This window comes from Gracilinanus agilis, chromosome 3 (assembly GCF_016433145.1).
Source record: "Gracilinanus agilis isolate LMUSP501 chromosome 3, AgileGrace, whole genome shotgun sequence".
NCBI lineage: Eukaryota > Metazoa > Chordata > Mammalia > Didelphimorphia > Didelphidae > Gracilinanus > Gracilinanus agilis.
This window is the reverse complement of record NC_058132.1, coordinates 74,514,364-74,521,299: the sequence shown is the minus strand read 5'-3', so window position 1 is coordinate 74,521,299 and position 6,936 is coordinate 74,514,364.

The following is a 6,936-nucleotide window of genomic DNA, read 5'->3' as shown; positions in this document are numbered from 1 at the left end:
GGAAGCTACACTCCACGGTCCGGGGGCGTCCGTGGAGCTTGGCGGGGGTGGGAGCGGGAGGCCCAAACCACTGGGAGGAGGGGGATGGGGAGCCGTCGGCGACCGACCTGAGCTCCCCTCCGTGGGAGAGGGGACTGATGCTCCCGCCCATCCCCGCCCCCAGAACTGGGAGAGGGGCAGTTTGTGCCCCGGCCCTCCCGAGAGAGATGGCTGATGTCGTGGGCTTTTCTTCCTCACAGATATGGGGAGGAGGGCGCTGATGCTACTGCCCAGCCCCCAAAGGTGGGGGACTGATGTCCCTGCTTGCCCCCAGATTGGAGGACTGATGCCCCTTCTCTCCACCTTCAGAAGCGGGGGACTAATGCTCTTGTCCACCTTTGCTTCTATGTATGGGGATTTGATAACCCAAGTTCTTCCCTGCCTCCCAGAGGCGGAGGACTAATACTCCCTCGGACCCCCCCCCCCCCAGTTGGGGGTCGGATGGTTCTTCCCTCTCCCTTTCCCCATGGGGGGGACTTGATGTCCCAGACCCCAACCTGTCCTTAGATATGGAGGCTTGATGCCCCTTCCTGCCTTGGCTCTTAGAGCTGTGGGCTGATGTCTCCTGCCTCTGTCTATCCCTAGAGTTGAAGGGATTGATGTTCCCACTGCCCCCAGAATTGAGTGAGGGTTTTCTGTCTCAAGAAAGAGGAGCTGATTCTCTTTGCTCTAGCACAACTCTCAAAATGGAGAGATGGATTTTTGATGCCTTAACCCCATATTTCCCCTTTCTCTTCCAGCAACCATATGGGGAGGCTTTATAGATTAGTAAGGTACTGTGTGGAAAGACCATTGGCTCTGCAGTTTAGAGGATCTGAGTTCAAATTTTGTTTTAATATTTAGTTTCTGTGTGGCCTTGGACAAGTCAATTAACCTATGTGAGGGGTTGCAGGCATTAATTTCCTTATCTATAAAATGATGGGGATGGACTAAATGGCTTCTAAGGACCTTTCTAGATCCGACTTTATGATTATGCCACCTAGGAAGTTGTGTTAGAGCCCATCTTTGGGCTGTGCTGCTTTGGTCGAGTAATTCAAGGCCTCTGGCCATCCTTGATTAGATTAGTCTTGGTTTAGGGAGGGCCACCTTTAAGTGAATCTCCTCTCACCTCTTTAAGTTTATAACTCCAAGGTTAAGACTAGTTGTGTGCCCTTGAGTAAATCATTGTTTTTCTGGTATATTATCTATAAAATGGAGTACTGATACTTAGTAATGGTAGGATTTTAGGGCCAGAAGGGGCTTAGTCCAATCCTTTCATTTTACAGGTGTGGAAAGAGACCCAGCTATTTTAAATGAATTGCCCAATATCACACAGGTAGTAATTGTAAAACCTACCCTACAAGAAGTGTAAGCATTAAATAAGTTAATGTTTGTAAAGTGCTTTGTGATATAAAGCATTAATTAAAATCTTTATTTTTATTGATTGATTTTGTTTTGATATTGTACAGCTTCTTTATATCTTCTCCTACTCTCCATTGTTAAGCAAAACACCTCTGTGGTGATTGTGATTGATGGGATATAGATTATTTTTTACTTTTGTAGTTTATTGATGATATCGGAAAGGAGTGATTTGTGTCCTTTAATCTTAATAATTTGGTACCATTATTGTCTATCAAATTTACTCTGAATTTTGTTGCTTTTTAGCAATTACCTTACATTGTTATAGTTATTGTGCATTTTCTTATTGACTCTGAAAAGCATTAATTTCTTTAAAAAGTTTATTTATGCCTTCTGCTTTTTTATATGTCATTTCATTATGTAAAATTCAGCTATAAAATGAGAATCAACAAAAAGCTCCAATAGCCCTAAATCTACGATGGCTTCTCCCTCACTGAACCTTCCTTTGTAACAACAAAAAAGTTAGGCAAGGGGGCAGCTGGGTAGCTCAGTGGATTGAGAGCCAGGCCTAGAGACTGGAGGTCCTAGGTTCAAATATGGCCTCAGACACTTCCTAGCTGTGTGACCCTGGGCAAGTCACTTCACCCCCATTACCTAGCCGTTACCACTCTTCTGCCTTGGAACCAATACACAGTATTGGTAAGGGTTTAAAAAAAAAAAAAGCTAGGCAAAACTGACCAAAGTGACTATTTTGGAGCAGCCAGGTGGCTCAATGGATAGGGACCCAGCTCTATTTAGAAGAATGTTCTGGGTTCAGATTTGGCCTAGTTACTTCCTAGGCTTTATGACCCTGGACAAATCAGTGATGGGCAACCTTTTGAGCTTGGTGTGTCAAATTTTGCCAAAAAAAAAAGAGCATAACTCGGGTGGTGTGTCACTTCTAGAAAAAAAACCATAATTTTGCCATATTTATAGTTTAAATAACATACTTCTGTATGTGGCCACTTGCCATTGTCATTAGTTACACGATTCAGTACTGACTCGCTGTTGTAGGTTTGCCCTCTGGGACTTAAACCCAATTGTTTAGCCCTTATTGTTCTTCTGCTTTGGAACTGATGCTTATGTTGATTCTAAGGTTGAAGGGGAAAAAAGCATTACATTTTAAGCATGTACTTGTACACAGCATTTTTGTTTATTTGTTTTTGGTAAGGATGAGAGAGCAAATGTGTGAAAAATGAAACTGGATGAATGTATTAAGTGGAAGAGGTTTAAAAAAAAAATCAATGATTTAACCCTATAGGGGCCAATCTGGAAGTCATGAAATATGGGAGAATGATGTCCTCTTGCTTTTATTTCTGCTTTTTCCTTGGCCACCCTTGTTGAATGCAGTGCCTTTGCTTTTGCTAGCAGGCTGATGGCCTTCTAATAAGTGGGTTTTTGGTGTGTCAGGTGCTACATTGTTTTGGTGCCCTGGATAAAAATCATCTTGTGCTTTAAAGGAGTGGGTTTTCTGAAGTAGGATAAAAATAGAAAAGGAACCTGTTTCTGAGGTTCCATTTGGGAGGCTGTGGAACAGAGAGGGGGTGGTAAATTGAAGTGTTAAGATGGGGGTGGACAGGTGGCAAGTAAAGGGACAGAATAGGGTCACAGAAGTGTTTGGAAGCAGAGTAAACTGGAAGGATTCTGGGAATGAAAGGATTCCTCTCCCCTTATGATAAAGATTTACAAATGAGACAACCCATTTTCAGATGAAGGGTATCTAATTACTCTTTTTTTTTAAACCTTTACTTTCTGTCTCTGTAACAACTTTAAGACAGAAGGGCAAGAGCTAGGCAAATGGAGTTAAGTGACTTGCCCAGGGTCACACAGCTAGGAAGTATCTGATGACAGATTTGGACCTAGGTCCTCTTGACTCCAGGCTTGGCGCTCTATCTACTAAGCCACCTAGTAGCCTCCCTTTCTATTTACTCTTAAAAGCAATGCAATTGTTTTATATTTCACCTCTTTACTTTTCTTTATAGACCTTTCTCTTGAATCTGCTAGCTTGTATAGTGCATCACAGGTATAATACAAGGTATTTTTACAAATTTATTATTTTGTTTGATTCCAACAATAATTAGGTAAAGTTTGGAGGGGTGTTTTCCTATTTCAAAAATGATCTGGAAATTGAGGCTCTGGTTAAATGGCTTACTTAGGGTTGTGACTAGCAAAACAGGAATTGAAGGCTTCTACTGCACCACTCTGTCTTCAATTTAATGACTTTGCAGCTAGCAGAGTGGGGTTATTGATTATTATTAAACTAGGGTACAGATGTCCCACAGTTGTGAAGCTGGTGATTATCCATTGGCAAAACTTGTCCACTTTTCCCTCTTCCTTGGAAAGAGTCAAATCAATACTGCTGTTGCTATCGGAAAAGAAGAGTGTCATTTAGCTCCTGGGTTTCTTCCCTCATCATTCCTGTGACATACAAGGGCACACTTTTTTACTTGCCTTCCCGATGTCTAGCACACAGGAAGAACTTAATAAAAGTCATCCCCTAAACAGGTAAAGGCAGAGATAATCCATTTTCATTTCTGTAGTTTCCTAATCCTGTCGGAAGTACATGTCAAACTAAAAAAAACCACAGAACTATTAAATAATTAGAAAAACCACTCTTTGATTAAAGTGAAAGGATGAGTGCTTAATTAGCATCCTCACAGAGCTGTGTGCTGCAAATCCTCGAAGTCTCCAGACTCTGCTCTGGTCACTGACCCCTGGGAGTGCCACCATGCTAGATGGAAACTCCAAAGAAAGGACAAAAGAATTTGGATGACTTAAAAATCATTTGGGGAACCCAGGGACAAGGAAAGATGATTGACACTACCATGGCTACTAAGAAATGGGAACTACACTGACTGGCTTGGGAAAGAAACCATAGTCAGAGGCTAAGGTGTCAGGGAATGGGCTACCTACCTTGGATTCTAAAAGGATGGTCCCTGTTCTGGAGTGGGTAGGGAGAAGCTACTGGGATAAAAGGATATTTTAGCATTGATTAAAATCTGTTGTTCATTCTGAAACTGCTAGTCTGAGATTCCCTTCATGGTGGATTCTCATGGGAATTGGGATGAACTTGGGGTCTCCAGTTTACAAGCTAACCCTAAAACTTGGGGTTCTCTTAGATTCCACATCGATATAGGTTAAAGAGAGAAGGGATTTTAGAATTCAGAATGGAATCCTAGTTGTATGAAACCTTGAAAATTTCGGTAGGAAAACCTCTTAGGAAAATTCCACAGATACAGCAACTTCTCAGTAATTCTAACTGAAGCAGAAAGATAGTACATGTGCCATTCTCTCTTTTCAATATAGGAATTGAGTTGCAGTGGTAGTGAAAGGTATGATTCCTATTAATATCTCTCTGTTATGAAATTTGTCTACTGATAGATTTTAAATAATTTCTCCCAGTGGGGTTTTTCTGAGCTTTGGGGGGAACATTTCATACTATTTTACTCAACCTTGGTGCCAAGGGAAGAGTGCTAGGGAGAAATATAAGCTGATTCCTATTTTTGCCAAAGAGCAAGTATTTATTTTTCTAATAACTACATCTGATTGACTTTCTTTTCTTTCTTTTTCCTTTAAAAAAAACACCCTTGCTTTCTGCCCTAATAACTGTCGACGTGGAATCTAGAGACCCCAAACTTGTGGCTTAGTGAGATCTAATGAACCCCAAGTTTTAGAAATAGCTTGTAGGCTGGAGACCCCCAAATCTTGTGCTTCCCTGTTCCTGTGAGAATCCACACTGAAGGGAATCTCTGGCTAGTCCTAAAACTTGGGGTTGCAGACTGAATAATGGACCCCAGGGTAAATGCTAAATATCCTTTTTGTCTTGGATAGTCCTCCCCTTTGTATCAAAGACCCTTTCCCTGGAAGGCACACCTGGGCAAGGACCATCCTTTAGTATCCATTATAAGCAGCCCCTTCCCTTACACCCTAGCCTCTGGCTAGGATTCCTTTCCCAAGCCTGATTGTAAATCCCATCCTTACCAGTTTAATGTCAATCATCTTCCCCAGCCCCTGGATCTTCCCAAATGGTATATAAGTTCCCCAGTTTCCTTTGTTCCTTGGAGACATCATCTAGCGCGGTGTCACTTTCAGGGGGTCAGGGAGCAGAGCGAAGCAGAGTTCACTACATAAGGCGCAGCTCTGCATAAGAGGCCTAATCAGCCCTGTTCCCCCTTTCCCTTGATTAAAGAGTGGCTTTATGACTATTTAATAGTTCTGTGTTTTTTCTAAGTTAACATAACTCTTTAGCCAAGCAGGTACCCCGTCAGTCCTGAGTTCGAAAAGAGGGTGTGATACAGTGGGAGAGGCTTCTGGAGACCAGAAGAGTAACTTGGCTTGGGCCTGGCCCCGGCCCCACCTGTCGGGAATTGTCTTTACCTTAGGGTCCATTATTCAGTTTGAAACTGCTAGCCTGAGATTTTCTTCAGGGTGGATTCTCACGGGAACGGGGAACAAGTACAAGCTTTAGGGTCTTCAAGTTACAAGCTAGTCCTAAAACTTGGGGTTCATCAGATCTTACTAGGCTACAGGTTTGGGGTTTCTAAATTCCATGTCGACACAACTCTAAAATAGAAAGGCAAGGGCAAGGCAACAGGGGTTAAATGACTTGCCCAGGGTCACACTATAGAAAGTATCTGAGGCCAATTTGAACTGTAGATGTGGAATCTAGAAACCAGAAAACTGTTATTCTATTGAGATCCGATGACACCTCCCTTCCCCTCCCCCCCAAGTCTAGTTAGCTTGAAGGTGAAAACTTCTAGTTTGACCTTGTTATGCGAGAGTTTCTACCTAAGGAAAAACCTAATTTCTAGAGTCTCAGACTACCAATACTTAGTGGTTCTAAGACCGAAGGTAAGAGTTAAAAACAAAACAAAAGAATGAAATACAATCAGTGGGTCTGTTTTGCTTAACTACTTGGTTGGGTTGGGGAAGAGTTATGTTGGGGAGGGGAGGGATTTGTTGGGACTGTGATAAGAATTTTTTAAAGTATCAGTAAAATATTTTTGATATAGTAGTAATGAATAGACTAGAGGGTTAGTTATATAAGTCTTTTCCCTAGGCCTTTCTTGTTTTCTTGACCCCCAAATCCAACTTTTTCATGTTCTCCTTCAAGATCAAAATGAATAAAGTACAGCCTTGTTGCCTATTATAATTAACTGAGGTGAAAGTGATGAGAAGATCCTTTAATTTTCTTTGTGTCTACAGGAAGGTGGGAGTCAGTCATTTTGACACCTGAAAGGAACGAACACCCAGCAGGAGCTGAAACCTACTTCCAGTTGGTCTCGTGGCAGAGGCAGAGCGATTGCTTCAACAGTTCTACTCAGTATGGAAGGCAGTCCTTTATATTCTTCTGCTTCTGACTTAGTGCATGAACTTAAAGTTATATTTAATGATAAAGTCTCCAGGATAAAATGGCTTTAGATATGCCAGAGTTGATCCTGTTTCTGCATAAACACTATTTGAATTGGAGTAATAGAGTTCTGTTTATCTAAAATACTACCTCTTGTTGTTTCTCCAGAT